We start from the raw sequence: 14,280 nt of genomic DNA on the forward strand, positions 1-14,280 counted from the left end.
GCACAAATGTGGGACAAAAATCGTATGGCAAGCCGTTTTATCATGTATCCTTGAATTAATGTTAAGTTGAATACATTTCACTGAAGTGCAGTGGTATTCAAGTGCAATACATTCAACTTAAACTGCAATACATTCTATTTGCAGTGAGGTTCAATTGCATCCCAGTGGGCACAGAACATAATTTCAACGTTGAATCAACGTTGAAATATAGTTGATTTGTTGAAATCATGTTGTCAGCGTATTTCAAACGTTGAATCAACGTTGAAATAACATTTTTTCCCTAACTATTTTTTTTACGTTTAGTAATAAACATTGAATCAACGTTGAAATAACATTTTCTTTTTAACTAGTAATTTATGTTAATTAATAAATGTTGATTTAACGTTGAAATAACATTGTTTTTCAAACAAATGTTTTACGTTAATTTATAAATGTTGATTCAACGTTGAAATAACATTGTATTTTTAACTAGAAATTTACGTTAATTTATCAATGTTGATCCAACGTTAAAATAACATTGTCCTTCTAACTAGTAAATTACGTTAATTTATCAATGTTGATTTAACGTTGAAATAACATTGTCTTTCTAACTAGTAATTTACGTTAATTTGTCAATGTTGATCCAACGTTGAAATAACATTGTATTTTTAACTAGAAATTTACGTTAATTTATCAATGTTGATCCAACGTTGAAATAATCTTGTATTTTTAACTAGAAATTTACGTTAATTTATCAATGTTGATCCAACATTGAAATAACATTGTATTTCTAACTAGAAATTTACGTTTTATTATCAATGTTGATCCAACGTTCAAATAACATTGTCTTTCTAACTAGTAATTTACGTTAATTTATCAATGTTGATTTAACGTTGAAATAACATTGTCTTTCTAACTAGAAATTTACGTTAATTTATCAATGTTGATCCAACGTTGAAATAACATTGTATTTCTAACTAGAAATTTTCGTTTTATTATCAATGTTGATCCAACGTTGAAATAACATTGTCTTTCTAACTAGTAATTTAAGTTAATTTATCAATGTTGATCCAACGTTGAAATAACATTGTCTTTCTAACTAGTAATTTACCTTAATTTATCAATGTTGATCCAACGTTAAAATCACATTGTATTTTTAACTCGAAATTTAAGTTAATTTATCAATGTTGATCCAACGTTGAAATAACATTGTATTTTTAACTAGTAATTTACGTTAATTTATCAATGTTGATCCAACGTTGAAATAACATTGTATTTTTAACTAGTAATTTACGTTAATTTATCAATGTTGATCCAACGTTGAAATAACAATGTATTTTTAACTAGAAATTTACGTTAATTTATTAATGTTGATCCAACGTTGAAATAACATTGTATTTTTAACTAGAAATTTACGTTAATTTATTAATGTTAATCCAACGTTGAAATAACATTGTCTTTTTAACTAGTAATTTAAGTTAATTTATCATTGTTGATCCAACGTTGAAATAACATTGTCTTTCTAACTAGTAATTTACGTTAATTTATCAATGTTGATCCAACGTTAAAATCACATAGTATTTTTAACTAGAAATTTACGTTAATTTATCAATGTTGATCCAACGTTGAAATAACATTGTATTTTAAACTAGTAATTTACGTTAATTTATCAATGTTGATCCAACGTTAAAATCACATAGTATTTTTAACTAGAAATTTACGTTAATTTATCAATGTTGATCCAACGTTGAAATAACATTGTATTTTTAACTAGTAATTTACGTTAATTTATCAATGTTGATCCAACGTTGAAATAACATTGTATTTCTAACTAGTAATTTACGTTAATTTATCAATGTTGATCCTACGTTGAAATAACATTGTATTTTTAACTAGAAATTTACGTTAATTTATTAATGTTGATCCAACGTTGAAATAACATTGTCTTTCTAACTAGTAATTTACGTTAATTTATCAATGTTGATACAACGTTGAAATAACATTGTCTTTATATCTAGAAATTTACGTTAATTTATCAATGTTGATCCAACGTTGAAATAACATTGTATTTTTAACAAGAAATTTACATTAATTTATCAATGTTGATCCAACGTTGCAATAACATTGTATTTTTAACTAGAAATTTACGTTAATTTATCAATGTTGATCCAACGTTGAAATAACATTGTATTTCTAACTAGTAATTTACGTTAATTTATCAATGTTGATCCAACGTTGAAATAACAATTGTATTTTTAACAAGAAATTTACGTTAATTTATCAATGTTGCTCCAACGTTGAAATAACATTGTCTTTCTAACTAGTAATTGACGTTAATTTATCAATGTTGATCCAACGTTGAAATAACATTGTATTTCTAACTAATAATTTTTTTCAAACAATTATTATTTTTGTTTTTCAATGTTATTCCAACGTTATTTTAACGTTGAAATCCAGTTGCCATTTTCAAATGACATGTTTTCAACGTTGAAAAACTCTTGAAATTATGTTGTTTTTTCAAACAATTATTATTTTTGTTTTTCAATGTTAATTAAACGTTAAATTAAAGATAAATTCTATTTAATACTTAAATTTTTTAATACTAAGTGCGTTGCCATTGATGTTTCAACGTTAAATTAACATTAGATTTCAGTTGGCGGTTTATTTTATCATCCTTTATTGTAAAACAAATGATTATTGGTTATTTAGGAATTTTAGATTGGCAAATATTATTGTCTCTGTATAATACAAAAATGTTCTAGAAGTTGTGTTGAAAATTGAATGATCCCTTCATTCATGATATGCAAGATCAAATTTCATAAGATACGAGCTTGTCATTGGTTTAGTTTCGTTTTGATAAAATTTTGAAACTGGTGTCAGTAATTTCAGTTACTTCGACGTAGGAGGCCTACAGTAGTAGTGGTGTGTAGAAAAAAAAGGCTCATCATTGAAATTGTCAAATAAGTATGTTTTGAGGTAGGAAAACAATCTTTTTTATTTGTAATCTACTAATTTTTAAGCTTTGAGCTTGACTATTTTACCCTTATCAATAGCTAGCCTCTAGTCTAGTAGGCCACACATGCATAGCTAGGCTATTATAGCCTGGTAGGCTAGGCCTAGAGGCTAGGCAGGCTGCCAAACTGATGAACTGAATTCACTCACTAGGCCTAGTGGAAGCATTTAGTATTATGCATGTCAAGGGCAAACATTTGCCTTGTCAAGGATAACTACAGTACTGTACTTATTATGGTTATAAAATGGTATGTATTACTAGGCCTTTTAGTTCAATACTTTCTTTATTTATCCAAAAGTATACATATATAACATTATAATAATATATATAATTAGTTGGCCTAGCTAGCTTTCTGCTAGAGTAGACTGTCTACAGTAGCTGCTAATGCTATTATTAGTGTTAATATACAAACACATGCTGCTAGCCTAGGACGGCTATTTGTTAAACTGGGTCAGTCTAATTACCGAAAACAACCAAAAATAACCGAAAACAACCGAAAACAACCGCAAACAACCGAAAACAACCGTAAACAACCGAAAACAAACCGAAAACAAAATTTAAAAAATCTAAATACCGAAAACAAATTTTGTATAATATTTTTTTTTAATGTCGCCCTCTATTGATGGGTGTTTCTAAAGCTAAGACCAAACACAGAGGCGCAAAAATCATGGAAGACCCTACGAAATGGTAGTGTGCACAAAATACAACTCAAAATCGTACAAATTCAATGAAATACACCGTAGACTACATTTACTTACAAAATCTATAAACACATTTCGTTTTTAGTCTTTTCAAAAACAAAGCATGATTTTACCTAACTTTGCGTTTTCGTCCCCGGTTTCGTCACTTAAGTGAATACTGAAGCGATTAAGGATAAAAACGTTATTTACTCGACTACAGTAATTTTACTGAATAGATTTTATTGTGAATCCTTTATAGTGAGCTTCTTTTAAGTATACTTTATAGTCCCTAGTATCTTTGTATAATTATCTTTGAAAATCTATAATTAAATTGATCATGATTAACCATAGTCAATTTACTTTCTATACTATGGATTAACATATTCTAATTATTGTAAGGAGTAATGCGCTGGTTTCTGGATCAAAAATCGAAAGACTAAAATTAAAATATTTTTATAGATTTTGTAAGTAAATGCGATGTTATCAATTGATTGATTGTACGATTTTTAGTTGTATTTTGTGCACACTGCCATCGTAGGGTCTTCCTTGGCTTTTGCGCGCGCGGTTTTTTGCCTCTGTTATGGTCTTAGATTTAGAAACACCCATCAATAGAGGGCGACATTTAAAAAATATTATACAAATTTGTTTTCGGTATTTAGATTATTTTATGTTGTTTTCGGTTTGTTTTCGGTTCGTTTTCGGTTGTTTATGGTTGTTTTCGGTTGTTTATGGTTGTTTTCGGTTGTTTGTGGTTGTTTTCGGTTGTTTATGGTTGTTTTCGGTTATTTTCGGTTGTTTTCGGTAATTAGACTGACCGGTTAAACTTACTTGCTTTCTTTATTTCAGATTGTAGGCCTAGCTAAGGCCCTGGCCTATGCCTAGCTAGAGTACAAAATAATGAAGTACATGTAGGCTTATAATCTTTTCTATGTGAATCAAACGAGAAAAATCTAATGGATGATCAATATTTTTATATACAAAAGGTTGGTATTTATAGTTCTTAACTTTAATATTGAATTGAATAAATATTACGCCGTCGTTAGGATTCCGGCACCGCAACTCAACTTCTCATCGTTAGGGAATCCGACACGCTATTGCGCATGCCCAGAGCGAAGTAATTATAGCTTGCACTAGTGCCACAGACCGCGCACCACATTACCCGAGAGTCGGAGTGTTAACTAGGGATGTACTGTGTAGCCAAAGATATCTTTGCTGTGGCCTAGTTAGTCGGCGCGCGGGGGAGAGAGCGATGGATGAAACTTGGCCTAGGCCATACATGAATTAATAATTACGCCACGCGTTAAAATAATTATTATGATATTGATAAGAATCAGCTTGCGTATTTCAAGAAATGTACGAAAATGAATAGCGTAGCGTTGCGACATCGACTTCTCCCGAACAGTTCTGTTTTTTTTTTTTTCAAATCCGCACGGCGGCTGCTGTCAACAAATCAACTTGTATACGATTGCATGATGTTAATATGTACAGTATAAATGCGTTATATGAAATCTTTTATTTTGTACTTGAAAAATCATAAAAAATAAAACTAGTCATGCAATTATTATAATTCATAAATATATAAAGTTTATATATGAATGAAGCAAATTTAATTACGAAATAAATAGGCCCAATGGTCACATCTAGCTGGTAGGCCTACTAGTATTAGTAGGCATGTAGGCCGGCTAGTTCGCCGTGGCGCAGCTATTAAAATGATCCATCTCTGTAAAGCTTGGTTCCCACTAGAACGTAACGCAAGGACATAAACGCAACGCAAGCGTTTTAACCAATGACAAGCGAAGTTATAGACAGTTAGCAATCACAAGCGAATAAGCCATCGCTTGTGATTGGTCAATTTACTTGCGTTGCGTTACGTTCTTGTGTTGCGTCGCTAGTGGGAACCACGCTTTGGTCTGTTGTAGACAAAAATCGCCGATTACCTTGCTCTGGGCATGCGCAATAGCGTGTCGGATTCCCTAACGCTGGGCAGTTGAGTTTCGGTGCCGGAATCCTAACCACGGCGTAAATATTAATACAGTGTTGCAATATTATTTACATAAATTGAATTGATTGCATATGTTACGTGTAAGTGTGAAATGATGTTCTGAATTGAATTTTTGTTTATGTACAGTATGATTTTTGAACAATGTGTTAAAGATATAATTGAACTGAACAATTTTTTTTTAAATGTTTTGTTGAATATGCCGTCACTATAGAGTTGTTCACTTTGACCAAAAATTAGATTTTTAAAAATGCATTTGTACCTTAAAAGGGGGACAATTTAAACAAACAATTGGTTTTTGGTTAAATGTACTGTTTATTTTGTATTTTTGTTAAGTGAAATCTTTATTGTTTTTGTTTATTTTCTACGGCAAGTGAATATCTAAATTGTTAAAATTGCAAAATGGCAAGGTATTCAAAGTATGATTGTATTAATCTTCATTGTTCATATTTTTTGGGGACAATAAATCTTTCAACAATTAATTTTTTACTGTATTATTTTTGTTTAAAACTACAGTAACTTGATTGAATTTGTTTCAGGTTTGGAAAAATAATATTGCCACACTTTTGGAAAGCATAGGACAATGTCAACACAGGAATCGAGGCAACTGTTTATTGACTAATCGGAACAATGCAATTACAGTATTGTGTTATTGCCATCATTTGGACTTCTGCAACATTAGCACAAGGCACCTGTGACGTGTGTTGTATTTATTGTGTTTTACTGTAATCAGCCAATATTTATAGTTATTCAATCATGTTAGTTGGCAAACATATTACAAACTGGTTATTTGTATATTTTTTATACTTAACATTGGTACCTGAGAACTGTCACTGTCAGTGAGGATGTACATTATTTGATTGTTGCTTGGATTTTGCCTGATGATTTGATAACACCTGATTAAATGTTATTTTATGTTTTTATAGAAATTAAAGATTAGTAAGATATACAGTATTTATAAAATGTCTCTATTGATGGATTCTGCGACGTAACAGTACCTTTACTACTAACTACTTTAAAACCGTTGATTCAAATTGGATATAGTAATTCAACAAATCAAATTTCAACGTTAAATCTATGTTTAAATTTACGTTGATGCAAATTTTCATTTCAACTTAATTATTACGTTGTTTCAACGTTAATAATTTCAACATTGAATCAACATTGATAATTTCAACGTAGACATTTTTACGTTGTTTCAACGTTGATAATCTATGTTGAATCAACGTTGACATTTTTGTTGAGGCAAACTTTCATTTTCAACCATTTTTTCAACGTTATTTCAACGTTACTTATTTTAACGTTGTTTCAACGTTGATAATTTCTATGTTGATTCAACGTTGACATTTACGTTGAGGCAAACTTTCATTTTCAACGTTATTTCAACGTTATTTCAACGTTACCTATTTTAACGTTGTTTCAACGTTGATAATTTCTATGTTGATTCAACGTTGACATTTACGTTGAGGCAAACTTTCATTTTCAACCATTTTTTCAACGTTATTTCAACGTTACCTATTTTAACGTTGTTTCAACGTTGATAATTTCTATGTTGATTCAACGTTGACATTTAAGTTGAGGCAAACTTTCATTTTCAACCATTTTTTCAACGTTATTTCAACGTTACTTATTTTAACGTTGTTTCAACGTTGATGATTTCTATGTTGATTCAACGTTGACATTTACGTTGAGGCAAACTTTCATTTTCAACCATTTTTTCAACGTTATTTCAACGTTACTTATTTTAACGTTGTTTCAACGTTGATAATTTCTATGTTGATTCAACGTTGACATTTACGTTGAGGCAAACTTTCATTTTCAACCACTTTTTCAACGTTATTTCAACGTTTGCAGATAACGTTGAATTAACGTTAATTCAACCAATTTTTGCCCACTGGGATTGTACTTATACGATTGTATCAGGTTGAATGTATTGCACTTCAGTGCAATGCATTCAACCTAAGTTGAAATTAGAGGTAATTGACCAAACGACTTGTCATAACACAGCGCTGTAGAAAATGTAAGTGTTTCAGACATAGACTTAAATGCGCGTAGAGAAATGTGGTAATGCAGTATGTGTAGTTACATTACATTTGAATCACAGCATGTGAACACAACAATCTCAAACTATACTAGTCAAAAGTTATTGCGAAATATATGAATATTTAGAAAACAGTAATTAATGACAACACCACCCAGTTTAGTTATGCGTCACGGCCAGGGGGAACCTTTGAATGTGGTAAGTCGAACTAGCTCGACAGTTTCTTGCAACGTGAAGTAGTACCTGTAATACCGCCACCCTATGAAATAATAAGACTAAATGAAAGAAGAGTAAACTTCAGTAAAAGTATTGTTAATTTTAATGTATTTTCCATAAACAACAAACTACTACTCCAATAGGATATGACCTACTTATTTCAATATTACCTACTGCTGTTTATTTAACTTGACATGATCAAAGACTATTCATTTTTTGGTAAACGTGTATTAAATTTGCAAATACGTGTCTGCTTTCTACATCTGTGCTATTGAAGCGTTTTATTTGTTACTACACTACAAAATAATTTCAAATTTTAACTAAACTAATTAAAACGTAACAAAACCGTTATTACTGTAGCCTAGTCCAATAGGATAGGACCTACCTAGTTCAGTATTACCTACTGCTGTTTATTTAACTTGACATGATCAAAGACTATTCATTTGTTTGTAAACGTGTATTAAATTTGCAAATACGTGTCTGCTTTCTACATCTGTGCTATTCAAGCGTTTTATTTGTTACTACACTACAAAATTATTTGAAATTTTAACTAAACTAATTAAAACTTATCAAAACCGTTATTACTGTAGCCTACTTCTTATCGTTAGGTACAACAGTTGGAATATAGTCTATTCCACAACAGTCAAACGGAGTACTTGTCGCATTGACTCAACATACTTGACTGTGATTGGCAACTCGGCTGAAAAGTCGAATTCCACGTCCTCTGGTAAATAGACAATGTCCCCAGAGTCTAGCACTAACTCCGCTGGAAACCTTTAAAGCAACAACAAAAATAAGACATAATTAAGAGTGCGAAGTAATGGATATGTGAATTTTCTGTAATCCGGAAATTTTAGGACTATTCCTGTATTTACCATAAGCAGTTAGTAATGTCACACAAAACACCTTCCCCATGGGAAATTGTGTTTATTGAAGATAATGATTGCAACGATAAATTAAAGAAGACCCACTTCCCTTGCCTACGTATATAACATTCCCAAACATAATTTCAAACCATACATTAATTAAATGCATTTGTGTGTTCACTGACGGAATACGTAGATGCATTCGGTTGTCATTAATTAGACAGTATTATATCATGTCATCGTCATTGTTCGTCGGGAAGTCTGTTACTGTATGTCCGGCCATTTTCCATTTCACTCTACGTCATATACGGCCCCCCCCCCCCCCCCACCTCGTTTTTAAAACATGAACCCTGGGCTCGACACAGTCGTTCTTGGTATTTTAAATATTTGGTTTATTAGCCCATCAACAATGCTACGAGATTCACATACCCATTTGAATCGTCCATAGCGATGACTTCAGCAGTTTTTTCGTCCGAATTACCAAACTGAAAATACAAATACAAAACGTATACAAGTGAAACGGACAAGTACTGATAAATCTGACACCTACATCTAAACTATAAAATTCAAATGTATGTCTTATAGGGTTTGCCTTTCACGTTTTGACAATAGATACACTACAATTCAGATACAAAGATTTGTTCTGTACAAGAAATCTGAAACTCTGATCATCAACCCAACACACACATATATATTACATTAGTTGCACACTTACTGTTATTGTGGTGGAAGGCGTACTTGACAGTCTACTGTCTTCTTTGACGACCCCAGTGATAGTTACGCCGTCGCCCAGTGCTACGTCTTGGCTTCGATGTGCTGCCTCCCCCCACAGAATGATGTCTACCTTTGCCCCTCCTCCTTCTAGACTTAGCGCTCTCCGTTTGTATTTGGGTGTCTCAACGTATTCTCCAAGCTACGAAAACATAATAGGAAAGCAGTTGATGGTAAAACATAAACAATTTCTTGAAAATGTACCACACATTTCCCATTTCAATTGAAGTCGGCAATTACAACATTTAGTAATCATAATACTAATAAAGTATAAGAATTGAAATAAATAAAAATAACTGAAAGTAAATTAAAATTAACACATTGAAAGTCAAATAAAACAATACAAAAATAAATGAACTATACAAAGTTAAGTAAATTAAATGAGTATATTACAAGAACAAAATGATATTTTTTACAACCATTTACCTCTGAAACATCTCCTATTACGCTAAGACGCCTTTTTGTTGGCGACCCTTTCGCCTCAGATACTGTAACTACATCGGGAGTTAAATATGACTCTATTTTGTCCTGATCGACATTGAAGTTGGACACTCTCGTAAATATCTGCAAATTAACAGACAAAAGTACATTACGCAAAAGCACCTCCGATGCAGTATTCACGCAGGTGTACTTCATTTCTACTTGGTTATCATAACAGCATATACTTACAATGTCTTATTATCCTTCACCAAATCAGAAATTGACATATATTTATTTAAAGTTAATTCAGATCATGTGACACATAACCACGTAGGCAACATATATATACCTACCGGTTGTTGAATTTCATATGTATGTAGGTCATTCACTAAAAAGGTATGGTTTCATATTGTAGGAATGTTTTTTAGAAGTAATATTTTGGGCATTTGTAGGTAGAGAAACGATATTTCATCAGTCTGTATATTTTGATATTTTATAAGGACACAAGAAAATGACAATACCATTATGTCATAGCTTCTGGACTCAGCCATTTCAATTTGAGTTGACATCATGTCAACATCAAATTAGAGTGCATTGCACTGAATTATTACTTTGGTTTAGGAAAATGATATGTACTGTTTTGTGTAGTTTGTCAGCCTATATCTTGTTTTATGAATATTCAAGTAATTGTTTTATTAACATAACGATTATTAGTAGTTTAAGAAGTGTCGCAGTGGACATTTCCTTGGACGGACAGATTTATATTTCTTGGCATTCAGGCAAATTGTCATTGAAATCTAGTATTTAAGTTGTAAGGTATGGTCAATGTGTTGTGTAGATAATAAACAGTAGACTTGCTGTGTTATTTGCTCTGGATATAAGCCACGACATGGACATTTCGGACGTTCCAGAAGGTAGAGGCTAGGCTTAGTAGCCTGGTAGGCCCCTTAAGTACACACATTCGTACTTTACCTAATGTACTTCCTTGAACCTGGACAATTCTAATGTATAATATTTGAAATATAGTAAACTACGGAAATAAATTGATTATTGAGTGATGCAAACAAAAACTGTTGGGGAATTTCTTCCACAAGGCATAGGCACCGCGCCGGTGTTTGCCATTTCCATACAGCAGTACGCAGTGCAGAAGGTCGTCACTCGTCACACGAACCAACGAATCCGCCAAATGTTCCGCGTCGAGGATACCGCGGTTGTAGAAAAGGTATAGGCTTCTTTTTCCACGGTCATTGTCTAAGGAAAGGGCGGCCACTCATTATTGTGGTGGTAAATATATAAAGACATTTCAAATGAATACTTTGGAGTGCCCATGACAAATGTTGTTCAATAACAACAGAAGGTTATCAGGTAATGCATTCGACAACTATTTTCGTGTGACGAGTATTGACCGCGTAATTTGGTGCTATAGCGGGGTTCCACTAGCGACGCAACGCTAGGACGTAGCACATCGCAAGTGAATTGACCAATCACAAGCGAATGCTTACTCACATTTACGTCCGTGCGATACCTTATATTGGAAACCAAACTTAAACGATAGCCGACACATTCATCACTTTGTTTGAACACGGAGTTAAATTCCATGGTTTGAACATTCTAAAATGTTACGCAATGGCTATGGAATATGCGGTATTCGGCGTAATTGCGTGGTGATGAATAAACAGTCCCACGCAAACATCTTAGAAACGGCCTTAACGATAACAACGTCAAGTCAACAACTTATTTTGCTACAATACTGAGCCGGAAAGGCTTTCTTAACGTACCGTCATTCCGTCAGGGTGATTCTTGCCCTTCACCATGACACGCTAATATCTGTAAATGCCTGATGCGTTTGAATGGTACATTGCGGGTACATTGCTTTCATTCTTTTGTAATACAGTTCACCCGGTACAATGGGTTTACATCGGGTCAGTATAACTTCCGAAAACAACCAAGAACAACTAATAACAACCCCAAACCAACCGAAATCAAAATACGACCACCTAAATACCGAAAACCAATTCGGTATAATATTTTCGATGATGCCGCCCTCTATTCTTGTGTGTTTGTAAAGACCGTAACTAGGAACACACCTCGCACGGACATGTCTTCCGATTTTTGATCCAAAACCAACGCATTTACTCCTCACAATCATTGTTAATATGGTAATACCTAGTACACACAGTTAATTGACCATGGTTAATCACAATCAATTTAATTATAGGTTTCCAAAGACAACTATACAAAAATTATGTGTTTATGAATATCGCCAATATTAGGGACTACAAATTATACTTACAACAAGTTCACGATAAAGGTTTCACAAAATACATTTAGTACATTCTCCGTAGTCGAGTAAATTATGTTTTCAGGTCTATCACTTCAGTATTAACTCAAGTGGCGAAAACTGTGGACGATACGCAAAGTTACATAAAATAAGGCTTTCCTTTGGAAGACTAAAAAGATATATGTTTTGTAAATACATGTAGTCTACGTGGCATTTCATTGAATTTGTACGATTTCTAGTTGAATTTATATTATATGTATATTTCATACGTGCACACTACTATTTCGTAGGGTCTTTCTTGGCTTTTGCGCGCGCAGTCTTCTCTCTGTATGGTCTTAGCTTAGCTTCAGAAACACACCCATAAATAGAGGGCGATAATAACAAAAATATTCAACAAATTTGGTTTGGGTATTTAGATTTTTTAATTTCGATTTCGGCTTGTTTTCAGTTTGTATTCGTTTGTCCAACGTCAAACTTTGGTACATAATGTTTCTAAAATTGTAATGCATTTCAACTTGATAGAGGGCGGCAAACATTAATTTGCTCGCATCAAACCAATTCACTTCTGTTAGAAATCTGCTAACCTACTGTTTTAAGTTACCAGATTCCAAAAAATATATGTGCTTCAGATTCCATTTTCCTGTTGGTTGCGCAATTGATCGTCTGTCCTATATTCTGTCCACGTCCTTTTTATCGTTAAACATTATGACAGGTCAACGGTATTTGTAAAAAACTACAAGAACTCTTCAGATTAACTTCATCTCATTTATTGTCGACCATATCACGTCTGTGACGAATTGTATAGCATGTAACAAAATCTTCAATTCAGATAGTATGCCTTCTACTGATCCGCCTAACTACGGGGGGGAGAAGGTTTGAAAATAAAACTAACTTCTTTTCGACCAAATGATCAAACACCTGCATTCACAGACCCCTGCTTTCCAAGAATCACTTCTTTTATCAGCGCATTATTCGTCTTGGTTAGTTATGTCCAATGACATTATTTGTTTCACCACTTTTGGGACCACACACGTTAATGGGATTAGGTCCAAAATGTTGCACGCCACTTCTTTCAAGATGTATTTCTTACACCAAAGGCACAATTACTTCACTCATCACTGAGAAAGACATATCCTGACCTGCACAAACAATATGTCATAACTACAAAACAAAAATGTTAATACAACAGATTAATATTTATGACAGTACATTAATTATTAACAATTTGTGGGGAAACGTCCAAATCGATGTTTCAATTGCTCACTTCCCATGTCTGGATTATTTTGGCTCTAACGGCCGCCCGTAATCTTGGTCACGCGCGGTGTGGTATTAGATTATTGTAAACGAGCCAATTACATTATATTCATACTACTTTGGCTGGAATTCCTGTTATATAAAGTTTTATTATAAATGTAATGATTGTATCTCAGTCTCCTACTAATATTGGGAAGTAATAGCCAGGTGCGTAGTGGGGGTAAGAAATATTTATAGTACAGATCTTATCTTATTGAATCTCATTTGAACCGACTACAGCTTACAGATAATCCTATTAGGAAAAGTCAGGAAATGGCCGACAAGGTTACCAGACCGGAATGACCTACATATTCAGTAGGGCACAAACTTGTAAGGCTGGCTAGACGTTCCGGCTCAAAAATTTGTAAGGTCGAGCCAACTGCAGCAATAATAAAAACTGACCGGATGTACCTACATCTATTACAGTTATAATTAATCCCCCAAACGGATAATAAGGTTGTTCTTTTCAAGTTGTGAAAAGGTATGTATTCATTTGACATTATCAGTTTTCGGGGAAATCAAAGAATATATACCACACGAATGAGTACTCCGCGATTTGACCTGTAACAGAAATATTGTCCATGTGGTAGAGCGCCGCCATAAGTGTGGATGTATCTGGGATGTATACAACTTTTTGTGACGGTTTCACTAATCAAAGGCTGGACCACCGGTAGTATTACCATGACAAAACAACATCATGTTAAATGCTCTTTGGATATCT

Source organism: Antedon mediterranea, chromosome 4 (assembly GCF_964355755.1).
Source record: "Antedon mediterranea chromosome 4, ecAntMedi1.1, whole genome shotgun sequence".
In the NCBI taxonomy this organism is placed as follows: domain Eukaryota; kingdom Metazoa; phylum Echinodermata; class Crinoidea; order Comatulida; family Antedonidae; genus Antedon; species Antedon mediterranea.